This window comes from Salmo salar, chromosome 10 (assembly GCF_965601325.2).
Source record: "Salmo salar chromosome 10, fSalSal1, whole genome shotgun sequence".
Classification (NCBI taxonomy): Eukaryota; Metazoa; Chordata; class Actinopteri; order Salmoniformes; family Salmonidae; genus Salmo; species Salmo salar.
Window position 1 is genome coordinate 37,576,369 of NC_138300.1, and position 25,169 is coordinate 37,601,537.

Sequence of the window (25,169 nt, forward strand, 5' to 3'; positions counted from 1 at the left end):
AAGTCTGTGTTAACAACCCCCCAGACGAGCTTCAATGCCATACAACTCTCCTTCCGTGGCCTCCAACTGCTCCTAAATACAAGTAAAACTAAATGCATGCTCTTCAACCAATCGCTGCCTGCACCTGCCCGCCTATCCTGCATCACTACTCTGGACGGTTCTGACTTAGAATATGTGGACAACTACAAATACCTAGGTGTCTGGTTAGACTGTAAATTCTCCTTCCAGACTCACATCAAACATCTCCAATCCAAAGTTAAATCAAGAATTGGCTTCCTATTTCGCAACAAAGCATCCTTCACTCATGCTGCCAAATATACCCGAGTAAAACTGACCATCCTACCGATCCTCGACTTCGGCGATGTCATTTAAAAAAATAGCCCCCAATACCCTACTCAACAAACTGGATGCAGTCTATCACAGTGCCATCCGTTTTGTCACCAAAGCCCCATATACTACCCACCACTGCGACCTGTACTCTCTCGTTGGCTGGCCTTCACTTCATAATCGTCGCCAAACCCACTGGCTCCAGGTCATCTACAAGACCCTGCTAGGTAAAGTCCCCCCTTATCTCCGCTCACTGGTCACCATAACAGCAACCACCTGTAGCACGCGCTCCAGCAGGTATATCTCTCTGGTCACCCCCAAAGCCAATTCCTCCTTTGGCCGTCTCTCTTTCCAGTTCTCTGCTGCCAATGACTGGAACGAACTACAAAAATCTCTGAAACTGGAAACACTTATCTCCCTCACTAGCTTTAAGCACCAGCTGTCAGAGCAGCTCACAGATCACTGCACATAGCCCATCTATAATTTAGCCCAAACAACTACCCTCTTCCCCTACTGTATTTATTTATTTTATTTAGCTCCTTTGCACCCATTATCTCTATTTCTACTTTGCACTTTCTTCTACTACAAATCTACCATTCCAGTGTTTTACTTGCTATATTGTATTTACTTTGCCACCATGGACTTTTTTGCCTTTACCTCCCTTATCTCACCTCATTTGCTCACATCGTACATAGACTTATTTTTCTACTGTATTATTGACTGTATATTTGTTTTACTCCATGTGTAACTCTGTGTTGTTGTATGTGTCAAACTGCTTTGCTTTATCTTGGCCAGGTCGCAATTGTAAATGAGAACTTGTTCTCAACTTGCCTACCTGGTTAAATAAAGGTGAAATAAATAAAATAAATAAAAAGTTATGGCGGTGCTAGAATCCATAAATTCTCTCTTTCTGCATTAGCCATCCATCTGTTATGGTTGGACAAATGTGTTCATATTGTCTGTGTAGACTGTTCTGGGTTCGAATTTGTAGGTTTTTTACTTTTAAGACTTAAATTTATGCCACAAACATTTGCGAATAATCACCAGCAGTGGAAATAAAATGGCAACAAACATTACTGGACTAACTGGCTGACTAACCTTTTCAAGAACTTCAGCATTCCCTGGCCTTGGTAATGGTTTCCACTAGATAGCACAGCCAAAAATGTACAATTGGCAATAAAGTAAAAGGTCATGAAAACAATCATTTGCATTTTGGTCTTATTTTAAGGTTAGGGTTAGGTTTAAAAGCACATTTTATGAAAACATTTTTAGAAATAGGCTGAGTTTATGACTTTGTGGCTGTGGTAACTAGTGATGACCTTGGGTAGCAGCAGCAGATTTTTTCATATTCTTTATTCAGTGCCAAAAGCATGTATTCAGTGAGTCTAAGTGATTAATAACGTTAGCAGCTGGCTGCATGATTGCATCAACCTAGCTAGCTATTGTTAGCTAGCTACCAAGCTAGGCTAATATTAGTAGTTTTGTTAGCCAACTATAGATTGGATCATTCTAGCTATTTTTAGAGGATGACTAAACTGCTTTTATTAACTGCTTTTATTAACACACCTTGTTTTCCTTGAAAATGTGTGTTAGCTCTCTCATGAGGCAGGCAAGCAGGACAGGAGGGTTTCCACTAGATAACCCAGCCACAAAGTCAGATTCCACAGACCGAAGAGGAGCGTGAGCGAAGAAAGAAACCAAGTGCAGAGTGCAGAGTCAATCAATGAGGTGCTGGTGCAAGCAAACTAAACTTAATTGTTGAGAGCGGGGTTTCTTAAACTATGGTTTGGGACCCAAAGTGGGCCCTGAGCATGTGAGAGGTGGGTTGCGAGTTATGAGTAAACATAATCACACACCATTTCTTCTTAATTTGGGTTGTTCTAGGACAGTACATTTTTCATTTGCATCTTGAGATGAAAAATCAGAACCTCTGGTTGAGAGAAATCGTTAATGAGGCTCTGTAGGCTGTAGCTAGGAGACCACCGTGACTGACAAGTTAATCCACCTGTCGCAGCAAACGTGAAGTCTCAGGGACAGGGTTGTATTCACGAGACAAAACAGAGGCAAACGGGCTCTGTAGGTACTATGTCAACTTGTCGAATACGAAATGCGTGCTTTTTTCCCCATTGCAAACTGTTTTTCTATGACGTGAACTAATGAATATGTCTGATAAAGCTTTGAAAGTGGTGATTGAAAAGTGCTGGGGCAAATGCTGTCTCACTACACTTTTCCTGTTGTATGCAAAAAAAGGGGAAATTCTATTATTGTATACCTAATAAAATTGCTCAGTGTAGTTCTTTCTCTCTCAAAAAGGTAGTGGTCAAAATTGACACCCCTAAAGATTCTTATAAATAAAGTAGTCAAAAGTGTATTATGTGGTCCCATATTCCTACTGTAGCACACAATGACTACATCAAGTTTGTGACTACAAACTTGTCAGATGTATTTGCAGTTCATTTGCTTGTGTTTCAGATCATTTTGTGCCCAATTTTGTGTAGATTTGGAGTAACTTTTATTATAAGGATACAATATGTTGTTAATGTTTCTAATATGTTTCTAAACACTTCTGCCATGATTAAACACTTCTGCATTAATGTGGATGCAACCATGATTACGAACAATCCGGAATGAATCGTAAATAATGATGAGTGAGACAGTTACAGAGGGCCAGAGATCATACTCTCAAGACACGCTAACCTCAAATCAAATCAAGTCAAATTGATCTGTTCAGATAATTCTCACAATTAGTACTCCAACTGACTCCTGCTTCAAACAATGGACAAAATGAACCTGGGCCTGTCTGTCTGACATCTGACACAGCAGCTCATCTGAAAGCATACTGTACCAAGACTAAAGGATTATTACAAAGTTATGCTGTAATGTAAACTTCCCATTGGGGTTTTAGTTGTTTTGTTGTGTGTATTTTTCTGCCAGATTAAATCCACACACAGATGGTGAAGTTAGAATTAGGCCTGAATGACCAGACTGAAAAACTAACAAGGCCATCACAATTTACACAGTGCCCATGGCAGTGGTGACTTCTTTTCTGGGGTAATTAATACCCTTTTGTTAGATTCTCAGAGACCTTTGGATAGCTATTATACCTAGTGACCTCCATAACATAGGGAATAACGCAGGACAACATGATGACATAATGTTAGCCCTGTTGAGGAACACTTACACAATCCTCCATCCTCACGTCTATCGTACTCTGGATGATGCAGATTAAGTCACTCTTCTTATTCAATGATATAGAATGTTGAAGGTGATAAACCGGGTTGGGGTCAATTACACTAAATTGGGATTTCAGTTTACCGAATGACTGAATTGCAATGGAATCAAATCAAACTGTATTTGTCACATGTGCCAAATATAACAAGTGTAGACCTTACTTTGAAATGCTTACTTACTTAATTAACCAACAGTGCAGTTTAAGAAATATTTACTAAATAAACTAAAGTAAAACATTTTATAAAAAGTAACAATAAAATAATAACGAGGCGATATAATGGGCCTTCCTCTGACACCAACTATTATATAAGTTCTGGATGGCAGGAAGCTTGGCCCCAGTGATGTACTGGGCCATACACATTACCCTCTGTAGATCCTTATGGTCGGATGCCGAGCAGTTGCCATACCAGGTGGTGCCATACCAACCGGTCACGATGCTCTCGATGGTGCTGACGTAGAACTTTAAGAGGATCTGTGGACCCATTTAGGCAGGTTACCTTCGCTTTCTTGGGCACAGGGACTATGGTGGTCTGCTTGAAAACATGTAGGTATTACAGACTCGGTCAGGGACAGGTTGAAAATATCAGTGAAGACACTTGCCAGTTAGTCCACACATGCTCTGAGTACACATCCTGGTAGTCCATCTGGCGGCCTTGTGAATCTGCAACGAGCTTAAATGTCTTGCGCACATCGGCTACGGAGAGCGTGATCACACAGTCACCCGGAACAGCTGGTGCTCTCACGCATGCTTCAGTGTTGCTTTCCTCGAAGCGAGCATAAAAAGCATTTAGCCTGTCTGGTAGGCTCGGGCTTACTGAGCGAGTCAATGTTATTAAACAGGAATCAGGAAGATTGAATTAATGTCCCGTTGGTAGGATAGTCTTAAACAGAGCTCATCCAGTTTATTCTCCAGTGATTGCACGTTGGCCAATAGAACAGATGGTAGAGGCGGGTTACCCACTCGCCAACGAATTCTCACAAGGCACCCCGATCTCCGCCCGCTGTACCTCTGTCTTTTCTTCACGCGAATGACAGGGATTTGGGCTGGTCTTGGAGAAACAGTATATCCTTCATGTCGGGCTCCGTAAAGAAAAAATCTTCGTCCAGTTCGAGGTGAGTAATCACTGTTCTGATATCCATAAGCTCTTTTCATTCATTAGAGACGGTAGCAGCAACATTATGTGCAAAATAAGTTACAAGCAATGCAAAAAAAAACACACAAAAAAGCCCGTAAAACGGCAGTCATACCTTTCGGCTCTATTTTCTCCTCCTTTCACCAGATCTTTGAATCTCTTTGACCCTAGGGGTATGATATATTTTTGGAGCATACAATATAGCTCAGTATATTAATTGTTTATTTTATACAGTCCTTATTGTTCAACTTTTATCAAGGGTGTCAGTAATTTGGGACCCCCATGTACACCAATCAGGCTTATAGATCAGTAGTATTCAAACTTTTTCAGTGGGGACCCAATTTTTCTCGCCGGAATTTCTGGGGGATCATTTGTTTTTGCTAGAATTTCTCCAAATCAATTGACACAACCTTTTAACATCAAAGAATAACCGTCAATTCATTAAATTGTCCTACTAAAATTCTGCACTCTTAAATACATTTTTTTCCCAGAAAAAATTTGGGGTGACCCTACTGCAGTCCCCCTTTCAAACCCACTATGGGTCGCGACCCTGACTTTGAATATCACTGCTTTAAAGTCGCTGCATGGTCAATCAGACATCTGCATTGGCCGTGCAGCATTTATGGTGATATGGCCTCTGCAGAAGTCAGGGCATTCATACTCCTTGCGCTTCGCCGAGCATCACAGAGCTGTTGTGAAGGAAGTTGTCAAGGAAGTGAGTTTGTGCTTATGCAGGACCTCCCGCCCTTACCTACCGTCAACCAATCATGTCAATCATGAACTATATGGAGCCCTGCGCATTGTTACAAAATTTGAGAGAAACTACGGATGCTGTACGGAGTTCAATTTGGCCTCTGCGTGCCTCCGGAGGCTCCGCAATTGTGTCACACCATCCATACGGCGCCTCCGACCACATTTTCGTATCAAGCATAAATTGTCTCTTAGTCAGTGGTTCTCAACTGGTTTTGCCTCAGGACCCAAATTGAACCAGGTTGTCTCAGTCACGACCCAATATACGCATCGCCAAAAAGAATCGGCAAAATACAGTCTGGAATATTTTTTTTATGCTATATTGATATTACATGTAGCAATTATGTGACAAAGGAACAAAATTCCCAACTCTGTCATTGTCAATAACTACATTTTGCACATATTCTTGATGAAGAATGTTAATAAACTCACTGGTTTGTGAGCACAAAATCAACCAAAATGGTGCTGCTACTAACTGTATATAAAAATACTGTGATTGAATAAAATAAATTCTGAGATTAAATGATAAAATGTTTTAAATTCATTATAATTTGTAAACACTTTCTACCTGGTTTAAGTCGTTTAAGTTCAGACTGTAGTATTTTTTCATAAACACCTGCTCAGACACCCTCGACCCATTCTAAACCTCCAGAGACCCAAATGTGGGTCACGGCCCACCAGTTGAGAATCGCTGCTTTAGATCATATTGAGGTAAATATATCAACACAAACAGGGCATTGATGTATTGAGGGGAAGGTAAATATCCATTTAAATGTTTTTTATGATGTGGTCTGGCAGTGAGTGTCTCCACTGTAATATTAAATTGATATACTTGGCCTGTAGCGCTAGTGTGGATAAAAAACTGCGGTCTGAGCCAGCTGAAATGAAATGAAAGTAGATAACGGCGTTGACTTGTAGGCTGAGTGTCATAACTTGTATTTAAATCTCTGTGGCTGGAGCGGGAAGCCTTCATTAAGTGAGCTTGGGTAGATTTATAGACTTAACTGTGCAGAAGTCGTTAGTAGTAAGACACTGTGGTAATATTCCAAATGGCATCCTATTATCTACATAGTGCACTACTTTTGACCAGAGAGAGTGTAGGGTGCCATTTGGGATGTACTCTAAAGCAGTAGAACCTGGACAAGATGTACATGCTCCACTTAGCTTTGGCTCTCTCTGGCTGGACTCCTGAATGTCCAGCCAGAGAGAGCTCGGATGTTCATTCGGATGTTATACTGCACCAGTGTTTCTCTCAACCGTTTTTATACAGGCATGGACCAGCAAGCTATGTAGGGTCCCTCTTGTTTCAGGGTCTGGCAAGCTATTCTCTCCTGTTTATTCCATATTCATTCTCTCACTCTACTGTAAGCATACCACACTGACCTTTTCAGAAGACATGCTAGCCCTTGTCACTCACTCTTGAAATGGGAACCTGTTTCCCCCATTTTCCTTGGACTGTTATTAGGGCTCCATTCTCAGCTGGCAGAAAGGAGGCGCCTGTGCATGTGCATTTTTTTGTCTGTGAATTTTGTATTTAGAAACATAAAAAATGATTGCTTTTCCCCCCATTTCATTTTAATTTGATTAAAATCCAAGCATAGCCTACCCTCCCCTTAATCAAGTGGGGTTTAGCAGCATTGCGTAGGTGCGTCTTTTTATCTTGGCCATTACCAAACTAGCCGATGAATAAAGGGATTTTAAATGGTCGCATACTTTATTTTGCTTGTTTGAGTAGGCTGTCCAACCCCATTTTCATAGAGTGCCCCTCGTCTGATTACCAAAGATACGCGTGCTCCTCCAAACTATTCAATCCTCCTATAATGCCACATCAACGGCAGATTTTTTTACGAATCTGCCTTGCACATAGGCAACAATTCAATGGTCAGGAGCCTAGTAGTTTGTATAGATGAGTGAATGTTACGCTAAAGAAATTTAAGCCTACTTGTGCACACGGTGCCAATGTGCCATTGAACGAGAGAAGCGATTTATGATATCAAGCTTCTGACCCGATCCTATTTAGAAATATTGTTGTTGGTTTAAAAAGCAGATTCATTGTTTTTTGTTTAATCACAACTGCTACTCCTTTAATTGTTTCTGTTATCAAAAATAATAGTTATATTGAATAGCATTAAGCAATTGACTCATGTTTGAAATTCTGATTACAGATATTCTTATTGTCTAGTCTGAGGTGATTGTATTCCAAAGAGAGGTTTGTTTGTTATCAAATCAAATGTATTGGTCACATACACATATTTAGCAGATGTTATTGTGGTTGTAGCGAAATCCTTGTATCCCTCCTGCCTTCTACGCACTCTCTATCCCGATGGTAATGAATCGAAGAGATCATTTCATACTAATTGCTTTCCAGGATGATAATCCAAGCAATAAACTACAGCGAGGCTCTGCTTGTCCGAGGGGAAATAAAGCCAAACGAAATAAACGCCCATTCAATCTGGTCTATTTCAAAGCCAACATTAGAAAATAATGAGCTTTTTTGGCACTTGGTCAGAGAGAGAGAGAAAGATAGTGAGGGAGTGTGAGAGGGAGAGAGAGAGAGAAAAAATGGGGAGGACATTTGAATCAATATTTCCTATTAGAGAAGCTGATGCTTAAACCAATAATAGGCCTAGCTGAATGAGGTCCAGAACATTGTGTATTCAGGTGTGTGGGGTAATTGAATTCTCTAGTGAAAAGGCTCTCCTGATTAAAACTGCAGAATAAAAGGGAAAATGCAATCAAAGAGACAAAGAGTTACTATTCAAAGTTTCATGTCAAAGATATTTTGATTAATGTGATAGTGTGTATTTGAAAGAATGGGTTTTGTGGTAGGAATGTGTGAGAGGGAGGGAATACATGGAAGGAGTATATTTGTAAGTGTATTTGTGTCTGTGTGTGATTGTGTGTGTGTGGGGGAATGTGAATGGGTCATGTGTTTATGCAACGGTTTGTGTACGTGCGTTTGGGGTATCCATGTCTTGAGTGTGGATTGTGTTTTGTTTTTGAAGTGAATTATGTTTATCCGAGTGGAAGTTGTGTATGTACTGTGTGTGTGTGCATATGCCTGTGTGTGTGTGTGTGTTTGTGGCTGCCAGGTGGTGTATTGTGTTAATAGACAGAGATAGAGATCAGTAAGGAAATGGCGCTCCCTCCCAGCCCAGTGTGTTGACCCCAGCTCCACCCCAGCTATATCTATCAAGCTGTCCTCCCTGTGACTTTTCACCTCCTTATCCCTGTCTCCCTCTCCCTCCACACTAAGGGAAAACAGACCAGGCCAGACCAACATTTTTGGAGCAATGTGGAGACTAGTTTACAAATGATACAAAAATGCTTTAAACACATACACCCACAAATACACATACTCATGCAAACACACACGCATGCATGCACGCACATAGTGGACTAAACTCCACTGCATGGTAAAGGAAGTTTCTGATGAACTTCACTAATGGCGTGTAGCTGAGACCAGGCTTTGTGGAATCTACCTCCGACTACATTGATTCGCCCAAGGTCAATACTAAATACTATGAAACGCCAACTTGTACCTATGTTTGTCCTCTGTAGTTGTGTGCCTTTCTTTGTTTGCTGAAATCCATACCTTTTCAATAAACGTTAATCAAATACACCCACTGACTGTTTCCTTGTTGAGATTCAATGGGCGCATACGCATTTGCGCTGAGTTGCCATGTTAGAGCAACAGCAATGAGCAAGTAGTCTGTAAAAATTAAGTTAGCCACACATGTAAACATAATTATGGTCTGTTTTCTTTTTTTACTTTCAAAGTATTCCTTTGATAATCTCAGCTCCTGTGTCCCCATGGATACCAGTGGCCGATACCAGCGACATATTTAGTCTGTAGCTTCATCCCAAATGGCACCCCCTGTTCCCTATATAGTATACTTTTTTTGACCAGGCCCCATAAGCTTCTGGTCAAAAGTAGTGCACTATGTAGGGAATAGGTTTCCATTTGGGATGCACACACAGACAAAAAGTAAGCAGCAAAGCCACTGATTCATACCTTTCTCCTGCACAAGCACTTCCTCACAGAACATTCAATCAGAGCTGATAGGCCACTGGTACCAGTGGGGACACATGGGAGCCGAGATTATCGAAGGAATACTTTGAAAGTGTGTCAGATAATAATCTATTTGGAAGTTTCAATTGTGTCTTATCTCTCCTGGTAATCCACCTGCCCAACTTTGTCTCTGTCTCTCTCTGGCTTCTCATCCGGTTTGTCTTTCTTTGAGAGAGAGAGTGAGAAAAGAGAGACAGAGAGAGAGAGAGAAAGGAGTGAGTGAAAGAGAGTGAGAAAAGAGAGAGCGAGAGGAGAGCATAAGGGCTGGGGTGAGTGGACAGACAGACATCTAGAGTGGTGAAGGAGACTTGTCTTTCTCTCTTTTTAAAGCTCTAATCTGATAGTACAAGGCACAAAAGAGCCTAATCAGAGTTGTGCTGAAGTTTGTAAATTGGAGAATCATACACCACTGACCCAACAGTCACCGATCGGAGAGGGAAAAAAGAGAGAGAGAGATTGTAAGGAGGGGTAGAAACAGAAAAACAGAGAAGAGAGAGAGAGAGAGAGATTGGATAGAGGGGAGAAACAGAAAAACAGAGAAGAGAGAGAGAGAGAGAGATTGGATAGAGGGGAGAAACAGAAAAAGAGAGAAAAGAGAGAGACAGAGTGAGAGAGAGAGAGCGAGAGAGAGAGAGAGAGAGAGAGAGAGAGAGAGAGAGAGAGAGAGAGAATGGAGGGGAGAAACAGAAAAAGAGAGAAAAGAGAGAGACAGAGCAAGAGAGAGCGAGGGAGAGAGAGAGAGAAAGAGAGAGAGATTGGATGGAGTGGAGAAACAGAAAAAGAGAGAAAAGAGAGAGACAGAGAGTGAGAGAGAGAAGAGAGAGAGATTGGATGGAGTGGAGAAACAGAAAAAGAGAGAAAAGCGAGAGACAGAGAGTGTGAGAGAGAGAGAGAAAGAGAGAGAGATTGGATGGAGTGGAGAAACAGAAAAAGAGAGAAAAGAGAGAGAGCGAGAGCAAGAGGTGATTGGATGTAGGGGAGAAACAGAAAAAGAGAGATAGAGAGAAAGAGAGATTGGATGGAGGGGAGAAAAAGAAAAAGAGAGATAGAGAGAAAGAGAGATTGGATGGAGGGGAGAAACAGAAAAAGAGAGATAGAGAGAAAGAGAGATTGGATGGAGGGGAGAAGAAGAAAAAGAGAGACAAGAGAGACAGAACGAGATAGAGAGAGAGAGAGATTGCTTGGTAACCTTTCCTATAGATTTCTCTGCCTCTTTTCCCACTGCAAACTCAAATTGATGAGCTGTTAGTATTTCATCATCGTCTTCGTCCTCGTCCTAACTTCTGGCCCTAATGAACCATTAGGAATTAGTTATTTTCCCTGTGATGATAAAAGCCACGTTCACATCTTCATTCTCAGTTAGTGAAAATGTTTGTGATATTTTGTGTTATTGTAGTATTGTGTTGTCAGGTTGCAGACAGATGCCTCTAGTGGCATACCGGGAATACCTGAGAGGAATACATGACGACGATCCCAGACAGTCCAAACAGATGTGATGACTGGCAAGCAGCTGGATCAACTGCTGTGCTGCTAACAATTTGCTGTATTTTAAGATAATCCAGATTTTAAAAATCTAAAACGCATCCATTGTGACAGTGGGTGTCAATAATTATAATAACTGAATTGTACATAGACAGTTGGGAAACATCTACTCACAGCCACAGCCATGGTCATGGCCCTTCTAGAAGAAGATTTTAGGCAGAAGAACATCCCAGGCGGATGAAGCTATTAGATTATTCCAGGAACCAAACAGCAGGGCTGGGAGAGGAAGAGTCAGGGGAGATGAGGCAGGCAGGGCAGAGGCTGAGAGGAGGCAGGGAAGTGTAACGTTTGTCGTATTGAGTGGACCAAAACGCAGCGGGAACGTGTATACTCATCTTCTTTATTAGAAGGAAAAAACACAAACAAAATACTCATACAAAATAAACGACGAAGACAGTCCTGTAAGGCTAAACGCTATACATGGAACAACTACCCACAAACACAGTGACAAAAACCCCTTACTTAAATATGTCCTCCAATTAAAAGCAACGAAGAACAGCTGCTTCTAATTGAAGGCCAAACCAAAAACCCTGAACATAGAAATAGACTAAATAGATAGACATAGAAATATACTAACATAGAACATTGGCCAAAAAACCCCGAAACACACTAAACAAACACCCCCTGCCACGCCCTGACCAAACTACAATAACAAACAACCCCTTTTACTGGTCAGGATGTGACAGTACCCCTCCCCCCCAAAGGTGCAGACCCCGGATGCACCTCAAACAAAAAACACAAAAATAAACCCCAAAACTAAAATAATCCCAAACTAAAAGGAGGGAAGGGAGAGTGGCCACCGTCACCGACAGTTCTTGTGCTACACCTCCCCCTCCCCAATCCTCCTACTACGGAGGTGGCTCAGGATCTGGCTTAGGTCCATAAACTAGCCTGCCCACCCCCCTTGAAAGCTGATGCCTGTATACCCCTACAGAAGTCTAAGGCGCGTCGCTGGAGACATCGGGCTGAGGCGTGTCGCTGGAGACCTCGGGCTAGAAGGCGACTCTGGGAGCTCCGGACTGGAGGGCGACTCTGGCTGCGACGGTTCCGGACTGGAGGGCGACTCTGGCTGCGACGGTTCCGGACTGGAGGGCGACTCTGGCTGCGACGGTTCCGGACTCTGGCTGCGACGGTTCCGGACTGTGGGCCGTCTCTGTCGGTTCCGGACTGTGGGCCATCTCTGTTGGTTCCGGACTGTGGGCCGTCTCTGTCGGTTCCGGACTGTGGGCCGTCTCTGTCGGTTCCGGACTGTGGGCGGTCTCTGTCGGTTCCGGACTGTGGGCCGTCGCCAGAAGCACTGGACAGGGCACTGTCGCTGGAAGCTCTAGACGGGGAACTGTCGCCGGAAGCTCTAGACGGGGAACTGTCGCCGGAAGCTCTAGACGGGGAACTGTCGCCGGAAGCTCTAGACGGGGAACTGTCGCCGGAAGCTCTAGACGGGGAACTGTCGCCGGAAGCTCTGGACGGGGAACTGTCGCCGGAAGCTCTAGACGGGGCACTGTCGCCGGAAGCTCTAGACGGGGAACTGTCGCCGGAAGCTCTAGACGGGGAACTGTCGCCGGAAGCTCTGGACGGGGAACTGTCGCCGGAAGCTCTAGACGGGGCACTGTCGCCGGAAGCTCTAGACGGGGCACTGTCGCCGGAAGCTCTAGACGGGGCAGTGTCTCTGGAAGCTCTAGACGGGGCAGTGTCGCTGGAAGCTCTAGACGGGGTACTGTTGCCGGAAGCTCTAGACGGGGCACTGTCGCCGGAAGCTCTAGACGGGGACTGCGCACTAAAGGCCTGGTGCGTGGGGCTGGCTTTGGAGACACCAGACTAGGGACGCACACCACAGGGCTAGTGCGAGGAGCAGGACGTACTGGACTAGGCTGATGCACTGGAGGCCTGGTGCGTGGGGCTGGTACTGGAGGTACCAGACTGGAGACACGCACCTCAAGGCTAGTGCGAGGAGCAGGAACAGGACGTACTGGACTGGGCTGACGCACTGCAGGCCTGGTGCGTGGGGCTGGCTTAGGAGGCGCCAGACTATTGACACGCATCTCAAGGCTAGTGCAAGGAGCAGGAACTGGATACACTGGGCCATGAATAAGCACTGGAGGTCTGGAGCGCACAGCCTGCACAACCCGTCCTGGCTGGGTTGTAACAGTAGCCCTGCACGGGCGGAGTGCTGGCACAGGGCGAACTGGGCTGTGCAGAGTACTGATGGCTGCCGTGCGTAGAGCAGGCGCAGGGTAGCCTGGACCCAGGAGATGCACTGGTGGCCAGATGTACTGTGCCGGCGCACTTCTCCCAGGCTGGATGCCCACTCTAGCACGGCACTTACGGGGGGCTGGTATCGCTCGCACTGGACTGTGCTTGCGGATGGGCGAGATCGTGCACACTTCCGCATAGTCCGACGCTCTCACTGCCAAACGCTCCCCATAATAAACACGGGGAGTTGGCTCAGGTCCATTGCCTGACCTAGCCAATCTTCCCGTGTGCCCGCCCCCCCCCCAAAACATTTATTGGGGCTGCCTATCAGGCTTCCTTGCCAGCCGTGTTCCCGCATAGCATTCCCGGTCCTCTCCAGTCTTCCTCCATGGTCCTTCTCCAGCTAATATCTCCTCCCAAGTCCATGACTCCTTATACTCCTCTTTCTGCTCCTTCCTCCGCTGCTTGGTCCTTTTTTGGTGGGTAGTTCTGTAACGTTCGTCGTATTGAGTGGACCAAAACGCAGCGGGAACATGTATACTCATCTTCTTTATTAGAAGGAAAAAACACAAACAAAATACTTATACAAAATAATTGTCGAAGACAGTCCTGTAAGGCTAAACGCTATACACGGAACAACTACCCACAAACACAGTGACAAAAACCCCTTACTTAAATATGTCCTCCAATTAAAAGCAACGAAGAACAGCTGCTTCTAATTGAAGGCCAAACCCAAAAACCCTGAACATAGAAATAGACTAAATAGATAGACATAGAAATATACAGGGGAGAGGAGGAGGAAGGGGAGAGTAGGGGAGAGGAGGAGAGAAGGCAGGGGAGAGGAGGAGAAAGTGGAGAGGAGAGGAGGAGGAAAGGGAGAAGAGACAGGCTGTGGAAAGGGAATGGAGATGCAGGGGGAGAAGGAAGCAGGGGAGAGGCATGCGGCAGGCTGGTAGAGGAGAGGAGGAAGGGAGAGGCGGCAGGCTGGGAGAAGGAGGCAGGGGATGTAAGGGAGGTAGGGGAGAGGTTGACACAGGAGAGAGGATGAGAGGAGGCAGAGGAGAGGAGGAGGCAGGGGAGAGGCAGAGTGGCAGGCTACGGAGAGGGATCCTGTGGCGTGTTAACAATCAGGAGGTGTTAGGTCCTACCAGTGAGAGGCATCAGTGATGCATACAGTGCAGGGTATTAGCTGTACATGTGTGCATACTCTCAGCCCATCATCCCAGATACATTAATGGGAAAACAGATAGCTAACCTATCAAACTGATCTGTCAGCCAGGCTGGATGCTGAGGCGTACGCGCATGTGTGTGTGTATGGTAGCAGCTCAGCAGTAAATTTAAAAACACATCTTTGCTATAGTTTTATTGTATGCAGAGATCCTAAAATCTATCTTTCTTTTATGGAAAATCTCCACTGCATTTTTAGCTTTGGAGAAAGACACTTCCATTCCAACCCACTGTTGTTTTGATGGACACAGAGAGATCCCCACTGATGGTTACTATTGATAGAGGCCCTGAGGACCAAGCATTCCAGCAGACATTACCCCCCACCCCACCCCCCGCTCTTTCTGTGGCTCTCTGGCTGCATCCCAAATGGCACCCTATTCCCTATGTAATGCACTGCTTGTATGGACTCTGGTCAAAAGTGGTGCGTTATATTGGGAATAGGGTGCCATTTGGGATGCAGATTATTTTTGTTGAGGGGCTCTCTGCTTTGGCTCTACCCCGGCTTTGGTTCACTTCATGCAGCCGCAGCATCGGGTGAGTGTGGGTCAGGGTCCCCAGGGGCTCTCTCTCTCTCTCTCTCGGGGGACCAACAGGGAGTAGGCTAACACTAGGGAGCCTTATATGAGCGCACTATCAAAACGAATCAGACTCTGTCGAGTCCACCACCCACCGACCGGCTCCACCACCCTCCGCCTATTGACTGTGACTCAGGGCTGCAGGGTGTGTGTAGCATGGCGTGCCGAGGTAATGAGACCATGGTGCCTCCTCAGTACCCCTCCCCACCACCGCCCACCATCTCCACTATGAGACACTAACAACTACAGTACTAGTGCCCCAGGGACATCCATGACACCGGCAGGGAGAGGGAGACAGAGAGCGAACGAGAAAGGGTGAGAGAGAAAGAGAGAGAGAGGGGAAGGAAGAGAGAGAGAGAAAGGAAGAGAGAGTGAGGGAATGGGAACGATGAGAGAGAAAAAGAGAGATGGGGCAGTGAGAGAGAAAGAGAGAAAGAGAAAGAAAGAGAGAGACCATGCTACACAGCCTGAGCCGACCTACAGTAACCAGCTGAAGTGGAAGTCATCCTTATGAAGTGTGTGAGTGGCTCAAGAACTGCCAGGGGTTGGGGGGGGGGGCTGAAGGACGTCACCCTCAACCGCAGTCCCTGCACCTCACACAGGAGCAACAGAGCAAAGGACACTGCGCCCAGACCTGCAAGACCCCCTCCCGAAGGACCTCCAACGAGAGAACCTACGCCAAGAGGACCTACACCCAGACCACAGCTTCACCAGCTACACCCAAACCGAGAGAAATGTCCTCATGTGTGCTACCTATATCCCCCCAATAGAATCCCAATACTTTAATGATGACAGCTTCTCCATCCTTGAAGGGGAGCTCAACCATTTCCAGGCCCAGAGACATGTACTAGTCTGTGGTGACCTAAATACCAGAACTGGACAAGAACTTGACACTGTCAGCACAGAGGGTGTCACGCTCTGACCTAAGAGAGCTGGTTTTTCTCTGTTTAGTTAGGTCAGGGTGTGATAGGTGGGTGGGCATTCTATGTTTTGTTTTTCTATGTTTGGACTGGGTATGGTTTCCAATCAGAGGCAGCTGTCTATCTTTGTCTCTGATTGGAAGCCATACTTAGGCAGCCTGTTTTTCCCTTTGTTTTCGTGGGTAGTTGCTTTCTGTTTAGTTTGTGTAACCTGACGGAACTGTTGGCTGTCATTTTGTTTATTTTGTCTAGTGTTCGTTTTCATAAAAATATAACGATGAGCACTCAACACGCTGCGCCTTGGTCTCCTCTATATGAAGGCCTGTTACAGAACTACCCACCACGATTGGATCAAGCGGCGTGCCCGGGCAGAGATGGATACCTGGTCGATGGAGGATTGGATTGAAAGGAGAAACTGGACTTGGGTCCAGGTAATAGACAGGTATCGTAGCCTACCGGGGAAGAACGAGAGGCAGCCCCAAAAAATGTTTTTTTGGGGGGGCACACGGGTAGTTTGGCGGGGCCAGGGGTGAGACCTGAGCCAACTCCCCGTGCTTATTGTGGTGAGCATGTGCCTGCCTCTCGCACTCTCCCTCCAGTGCGCCTCCATAGCCCAGTACGGCCGGTGCCTGCTCTGAGCACCCGGTCCTCAGTGCGTCTCTCCAGTCTGGTGAGACCTGTTCCAGCTCCACGAGAAAAGCCTCCAGTGATAATCTATGGTCCGAAGCCTGTAGAGATGTTCCATGGCACGAAGCCTCCAGTGATGATCCATGGCCCGGAGCCTGTAGGGATAATCCATGGCAAGAAACCTGTAGGGATTATCCATGGTCCGGAGCCTGTAGGGATAATCCATGGCAAGAAGCCTGTAGGGATGATCCATGGCCCGGAGCCTGTAGAGATGATCCATGGCACGAAGCCTCCAGTGATGATCCATGGCGCGGAACCTGTATTGATGATCCATGGCATGGAGCTTGCAGCAACCGTCCCTAGTCCGGAACCTACAACGACGCTCTCAGTCCGGAGCCTCCGGTGACACTCCTCAGTCCAGAGCCTTCAGTGGCGGTCTGCAGCCCAGAGTCTTCAGCGGCGGTCTGCAGCCCAGAGTCTTCAGTGGCGGTCTGCAGCCCAGAGTCTTCAGCGGCGGTCTGCAGCCCAGATTCTTCAGCGGCAGTTGGCGTTCCAAAGCCTCCAGCGATGATCCACCCTCTGGTTCCTCCGGACACACAGAAGTGGGGGGATCAGCAGGCGGTGGGGGTGCTAAGCCCTGAACCAGAGCAGCCGCCAAGTACAGATGCCCACCCGGACCCTCCCCTATAGTTTCAGGTTTGCGGCCGGGAGTCCGCACCTTTGGGGGGAGGGGTACTGTCACGCTCTGACCTAAGAGAGCTGGTTTTTCTCTGTTTAGTTAGGTCAGGGTGTGATAGGTGGGTGGGCATTCTATGTTTTATTTTTCGGTGTTTGGGCCGGGTATGGTTTCCAATCAGAGGTAGCTGTCTATCGTTGTCTCTGATTGGAAGCCATACTTAGGCAGCCTGTTTTTCCCTTTGTTTTCGTGGGTAGTTGTTTTCTGTTTAGTTTGTATAACCTGACGGAACTGTTGGCTGTCATTTTGTTTATTTTGTCTAGTGTTCGTTTTCATTAAAATATAACGATGAGCACTCAACACGCTGCGCCTTGGTCTCCTCTATATGACGCGCGTTACAGAGGGGGACAAAAACCTACATGGAAGTGACCGTATTCCCTCCAAAATATGCCCCCCTAGACACAACTATGATGGGTCACAACTCCTACAGCTCTGTCACACGCTGATCCTGTAGTTCATTGATTAAACTACAGGACAAAATACAAACCCTCCAACCCAAAAAGGCCTGTGGTGTTGATGGTATCCTACATGCAATTATAAAATATACAGACCACAAATTCCAGTTGGCTATACTTAAACTCTTTAACATCATCCTCAGCTCTGGCATCTTCCCCAATATTTGGAACAAAGGACTGATAACCCAAATCCACAAAGGTGGAGACAAATTTGACCCCAATAACTACCGTGGGATATGCGTCAACAGCAACCCTGGGAAAATCCTCTGCATTATCATGAACAGAAGATTTGTACATTTCCTCAGTGAAAACAATATACTGAGCAAATGTGAAATCTGCTTTTTACCAAACTACCGTATGACTGATCACGTATTCACCCTGCACACCCTAATTGACAAACAAACAAACCAAAACAAAGGTATATTATTTTCTCATGCTTTGTTGACTTCAAAAAAGCTTTCCACTCAATTTGGCATGAGGGTCCGCTATACAAATTGATGTAAAGTGGTATTGGGGGAAAAACATACGACATTATAAAATACATGTACACAAACAACAAGTGTGCGGTTAAAATTGGCAAAACACACACACATTTCTTTCCACAGGGCCGTGGGGTGAGACAGGGATGCAGCTTAAGCCCCACCCTCTTCAACATATATATCAACGAATTGGTGAGGGCACTAAAACAGTCTGCAGCACCCGGTCTCACCCTACCAGAATCTAAAGTAAAATGTCTACTGTTTGCTGATGAACTGGTGCTTCTGTCCCCAACCAAGGAGGCCCTACAGCAGCACCTAGATCTTCTGCACAGATTCTGTCAGATCTGGGGCCCTAACAATAAATCTCAATAAAACTAAAATCATGGTGTTCCAAAAAAGGTCTAGTTGCCAGGTCCATAAACACAAATTCCATCTAGACACCGTTGCCCTAGAGCACACAAGAAACTATTCATACCTCGGCCTAAACATCAGCGCCACAGGTAACTTTCACAAAGCTGTGAATGATCTGAGAGACAAGGCAAGAAGGGCCTTTTATGCCATCAAAAGGAACATAACATTTGACATGCCAATTAGGATCTGGCTAAAAATACTTGAATCAGTTATAGAACCCATTGCCTTTTATGGTTGTGAGGTCTGGGGTTAGCTCACCAACAAAGAATTCACAAAATGGGACAAACACCAAATTGAGACTCTGCATGCAGAATTCTGCAAAAATATCCTCCGTATACAACGTAAAACACTAAATAATGCATGCAGATCAGAATTAAGCTGATATCTGCTAATTATCAAAATCCAGAAACAAGGCATTAAATTATACAACCACATAAAAGGAAGCGATTCCCAAACTTTCCATAACGAAGCCATCATCTACAGAGAGTTACACGATCGAGACCATCCTGACCGGTTGCATCACCTCCTGGTATGGCAACTGCTCGGGCATCTGACCATAAGACACTACAGAGGGTAGTGCTCCGGCCCAGTACATCACTGGGGCCAAGCTTCCTGCCGTCCAGGACCTATATAATAGGCGGTGTCAGAAGAAAGCCCAGATAATTGGCAGAGACTCCAGTCACCCAAGTCATAGACTGTTTTCTCTGCTACCGCATGGCAAGTGGTACCGGAGCACCAAGCCTATGACCAAAAGGCTCCTTAACAGCTTCTACCCCCAAGCCATAAGACTGCTGAACAATTAATCAAATGGCCAACGGACAATTTACATTGTACACTGCTGCTCGCTGTTTATTATCTATGCATAGTCACTTCACACCTACCTACATGTACAAATTACCTCACCTAACCTGTACCCCCGCACACTGACTCGGTACCAGTACCCCCTGTGTATAGCCTCCTTATTGTTATTTTATTGTGTTAATTTTTATTATTTTTGACTTTAGTTTATTTGGTAAATATTTTCTTAACTCCTCTTGATCTGCACTGTTGGTTAAGTAAGCATTTCACAGTACGGTCTACACTTGTTTTATTTTTTGAGTTTGATTTGATTTGAACCTAGAGAAAGTCCGCTAAGCAATCTGGTCCTGGGGCTCTGTTCACAAACAAAAACAGATCCCCACAGAGCCCCAGGACAGCAACACAATTAGACCCAACTAAATCATGAGAAAACCAAAAAATAATTACAAAAAAACAGAGCATACCTCGGCCGAAACTAGAATGCTATTTGGCCCTAAACAGAGAGTACACAGTGGCAGAATACCTGACCACTGTGACTGACCCAAAATTAAGGAAAATGATGTTCAGACTCAGTGAGCATAGCCTTGCTATTGAGAAAGGTCGCCGTAGGCAGACCTAGCTGTCAAGAGAAGACAGGCTATGTGCACACTGCCTATAAAATGAGGTGGAAACAGAGCTGCATTTCCTAACCTCCTGCCAAATGTATGACCATATTAGAGACACATATTTCCCTCAGATTACACAGACCCACAAAGAATTCGAAAACAAGTACAATTTTAGTAAACTCTCATATAATTTGGGTGAAATACCACAGTGTGCAAACCACCATTGTAAATACAATCCATATTTATTTATTTTTGCTTTTCTACTTAAATTATTTGCACATCGCTACAACACTGTATATAGACATAATATGACATTTGAAATGTCTTTATTATTTTGGAACTTGTGTGTGTGTAATACTTACTGTTCACTTTTTATTGTTTATTTCACTTTTGTTTATCCATTTCACTTGCTTTGGCAATGTAAACATATGTCCCAGAATTTAATTGAGATAGAGAGAAAGAGAGAGCGAGAGAGAGCGAGAGAGAGAGGGGGAGAGAGAGAGAGACTAGTAGGGAGCCATGCCAAGCTGTGTGGATGTCCCCCAGGTTGCCAACAGGTGCTGTGCAGTGAATTACAGAGAGGAAACATGCATGTGCTCACTTCCTCTGCAGGTCAGATATACTGAAAAGTCAGTGTATCTGATCTGTCGTTATTAGTTGATGGCCATACTCTGTGTAGCATACAGCAAAGAAAGTGATACACGTTTTTTTGCAATACTTATGTGGGACTATTTATGTAAATCTGAGGATTTCATTTGAACTGAAATAGGTTCTATCTTAAGTAGCAATCTTTTACCAGGGACTTTGAATCCCATACTAGCAGGTCAGTACCTCTATTATTTGGCATCTCTATATCTACATACAGTACATGTAGAGGTTTCCAGAGGAGGAAAAACAGCTCTTACGTAATAATATATATCATGATTTACATACTCTTCTGTACTGTTCAGGACATCCTGGGGATTCAAGTGGAATGGTGGGAAATCATAAGCCTACTCACCGCTAGTTTACATCATTCATAGAAGTAGGAGCACTGGAAGAGGGTTGTTACCATGCACATACTATAGCATATTATTGTTAAGGGTCTAAACATGATGGTGTATTCACAGCTACTGTAAGAGATAACATTCCCAGGATGTTACTGATTAGGTTAGGGCTATTATAAGTAGTCAAATTCTCCAGCTTTCAGAGAATTCATGTGTAGTACAATCAAAAGCATGTTTTTATGTAGTGATTCATCATACAACATATTATGTATAACTACAACACAGCATATTTATTTTGGAGTGGATTCACTTATTGGCTTAACTTTATTGCTTTAGACCCAGTCAATAATTTGAGATGTAATTTCAGCACAAATTAAAGTAGTGAACAGGAGGGTATCCTCACAGCAGCATGTGATACACAAACTCAAGCTGTTAGCAGTGACAGACACACACACGCACGCACGCACGCACACACACACACACACTCGTTGGGCCTCAGGGGAGTTAAGCATCATTCTGTCTGTCCTCACCTATTTCCCTCCTTCTCCTTCTCTTTTCTTTCCCCTCCTTCTCCTCCTCTTTACTTTCCACTCCTTCTCCTTCTCTCTTCTGAGCTGTAAGAGGAGCGTCTGCCTTTCCATCTGGGCCCAGTTTGAGAGGAAGGCTGAACTGTAGTCAACGTCACACAAGAAGTTGGTGAATTATTAAGAGCTCCAGATTTTCTGTGCAGCGCACATCTTCCCTCCATCTGTTGGAGAGCCACTCAGAGATGGCCAAGTATACCTTTTGCTGCTGCTGGCAATCTGTTGCGAGTCATTGTTTGGTGGTTGGTGGAGATACTTATTGTCGTGATCAAGAAGTTTGACTTCCATACTGTACCTAAACTTCTAGAAAAAAACAGGTGCTATCTAGAACCTACACTCGCTACACAAGCATTTCGCTAAACTCGCAATAACATCTGCTAACCATGTGTTTGTGACCAATAAAATTTGATTTGATTTTAAAAGTTTTTTTTGGGCTGTCCCCATAGGAGAGCCCTTTGAAGAACCTTATTTGGTTCCAGGTATAACACTTTTGGTTCCAGCTGGAACCCTTTTGGGTTAAATGTAGAACCCTCTTGGTTCCCGGTGGAACCCTTTTGGGTAATATGTAGAACACTTTCCACAGAAGGTTCTACATGAAACCCAAAGGGGTTCTCCTATGGAGACAGCCGAAGAACCCTTTTGGAACCCTTTTTTCTAAGAGCTATTAAATGTGATTCCATCTTATCTTGCAGAGCTTGTTACTATTCTCTAGAATAGTAACAATGTTTTCTCCATTTGACCAGACTGTTCATGTCAAGCAAGGACAACTATTGTTCATTTGACTTCTACATTAACTTATATTTTTTCATACTCAGTTTGCATGTAAAGCCATGCTCTGGCTTCTGTTACCTGAGATCCAAACTGCTCTACACTTGCATGAAGGCATGAGGGGAGAGTCAGGAGAGTGAGTTTAAGTGTGTCACCAGAGTGTAAAAATAGCATCCCACTAACAGATCCATAATCATATCCCATCTCCTCTAGGGGCTATGACAACGAGGTTAACACTATAGGAGCTCACTGAGAATATATATATATTTGTGTATGTCACAAATGGTACCCAATTTCCTATATAGTGCACTACTTTTGACCTGAACCCCGATCAAAAGTAGTGCACTATAGAGGGAATAGGGTGCCATGTAGGATGCAGACCTAGGTGCTCAGTGAGAATATCTATGTGGAACATTAGCTTCTGACACCAGAGCCTTTCATTACAACAGCCATTAGACATGTACTTGATTCCATTACCCTTTATTAACATTATATCACTATTAATCTCACAAACCACACCCTAATCTAGCATGCGCTGGCCAGCTATGTTAAGTGTCTCATGATGAGACTTGCTACATCCTTTTTGTTACAGATCTTAATTTGAACCAGTTTGCTACAGATGGAAAATAATCTTGTAGCAGCAGGAAATGTAAATTATTATATGGATTATAATGAAAGGACCTTTTTTGTAGGGGTTTATACAGTTTTTGTTAGGGCAAATCAAGTCTGACATTTTAAAGTGGAAATTACAAGCCTTTTTAAACATTGAATACACTACATTTCCTGTGCAGGACCATTTTCAGCAACAAAAGAGTCATCAAATTAAGATCCTACATCTGTATTACTATTAATCTCAGAAACCAGAACCTAATCTAGCATTAAATCAAATCAAATGGTATTTGTCACATGCGCCGAATACAACAGGTGCAGTGAAATACTTACTTACAAGCCCTTCACTAACAATGCAGTTTTAAGAAAATACCTAAAAGAAAGTATGAGATAACAATAACAAATTATTAAAGAGCAGCAGTAAATAACAATAGCAGGGCTATATACAGGGGGTACCAGTACAGAGTCAATGTGCGGGGGCACCGGTGTCAAGGTAATTGAGGTGTAATATGTACATGTAGGTAGAGTTACTAAAGTGAATATGCATGGATAATAGATAATAATAACAGAGCAGAAGCAGCATTCCAGAGGGCATGGGGGGGGGGGGGGGGGGGGGGGGGCAATGCAAATAGTCTGGGTAGCCATTTGGTTAGCTGTTCTTATGGCTTGGAGGTAGAAGCTATTTAGGAGCCTATTGGAACTAGACTTGACGCTCCGGTACCGCTTGCAGTGCGGTAGCAGAGAGAACAGTCAATGACTAGGGTGGCTGGAGTCTTTGACAATTTTAAGACCTTCCTCTGACACTGCCTGGTATAGAGGTCTTGGATGGCAACCCGTCAGGATGCTCTTGATGGTGCAGCTGTAAAACCTTTTGAGGATCTGGGGACCCCTGACAAATCTTTTCAGTCTCCTGAGGGAGAATAGGTTTTGTTGTGCCCTCTTCATGACTGTCTTGGTGTTTGGTTTTCTCTGTCTGTTTGTTGTGGCAGACTTGGGCCTGGTCGGCTGTGGTGTGGCATACTCTACTGTTGTATTTGGTTTTCTCTGTCTGCTGTGATTTGTCAGACTTCGCACTTGACATTTCCAATGATTCATTACTGGTGTGATGGCTGGCCTGAAGGCTCGCAGAACCTTTAGTGTGGGCCAGAACACAGCCAACCAGGCCGCTTTTGAGTGTGCATGCTCAGAAAGCAACATGAGCTAGACAGTGCAGTGTTTGTTTGGTTCACCACACTCTCCACCCCTTAAAGGTATTGATGAGAGCAGATCTGAGACTGGATAGATTTGTCAATTTATAATTTGAGCCCCAGACTTTAAGGGCACTGTGAGTAAGTGCTGCCCTGTTAATATAAAATGTTAAAGTTATTTTGTTGCCCTGAGTTGCATAATTATTATGAGCCTCTTGGATTTTGTTAAATATGGTCCCTTACTCAGATATGTAGAATTTTTCAGTTTTAAATTCCAATGCAATACAACATTTACATTTACGTCATTTAGCAGACGCTCTTATCCAGAGCGACTTACAAATTGGTGCATTCACCTTATGATATCCAGTGGAACAACCACTTTACAATAGTACATCTATATCTTCTTCTTTTTTGGGGGGGGGGGGGGGGGTTAGAAGGATTACTTTATCCTATCCCAGGTATTCCTTAATGAGGTGGGGTTTCAGGTGTCTCCGGAAGGTGGTGATTGACTCCGCTGTCCTGGCGTCGTGAGGAAGCTTGTTCCACCATTGGGGTGCCAGAGCAGCGAACAGTTTTGACTGGGCTGAGCGGGAACTGTGCTTCCGCAGAGGTAGGGGGGCCAGCAGGCCAGAGGTGGATGAACGCAGTGCCCTTGTTTGGGTGTAGGGCCTGATCAGAGCCTGAAGGTATGGAGGTGCCGTTCCCCTCACAGCTCCGTAGGCAAGCACCATGGTCTTGTAGCAGATGTGAGCTTCAACTGGAAGCCAGTGGAGTGTGCGGAGGAGCGGGGTGACGTGAGAGAACTTGGGAAGGTTGAACACCAGACGGGCTGCGGCGTTCTGGATGAGTTGTAGGGGTTTAATGGCACAGGCAGGGAGCCCCGCCAACAGCGAGTTGCAGTAATCCAGACGGGAGATGACAAGTGCTTGGATTAGGACCTGCGCCGCTTCCTGTGTA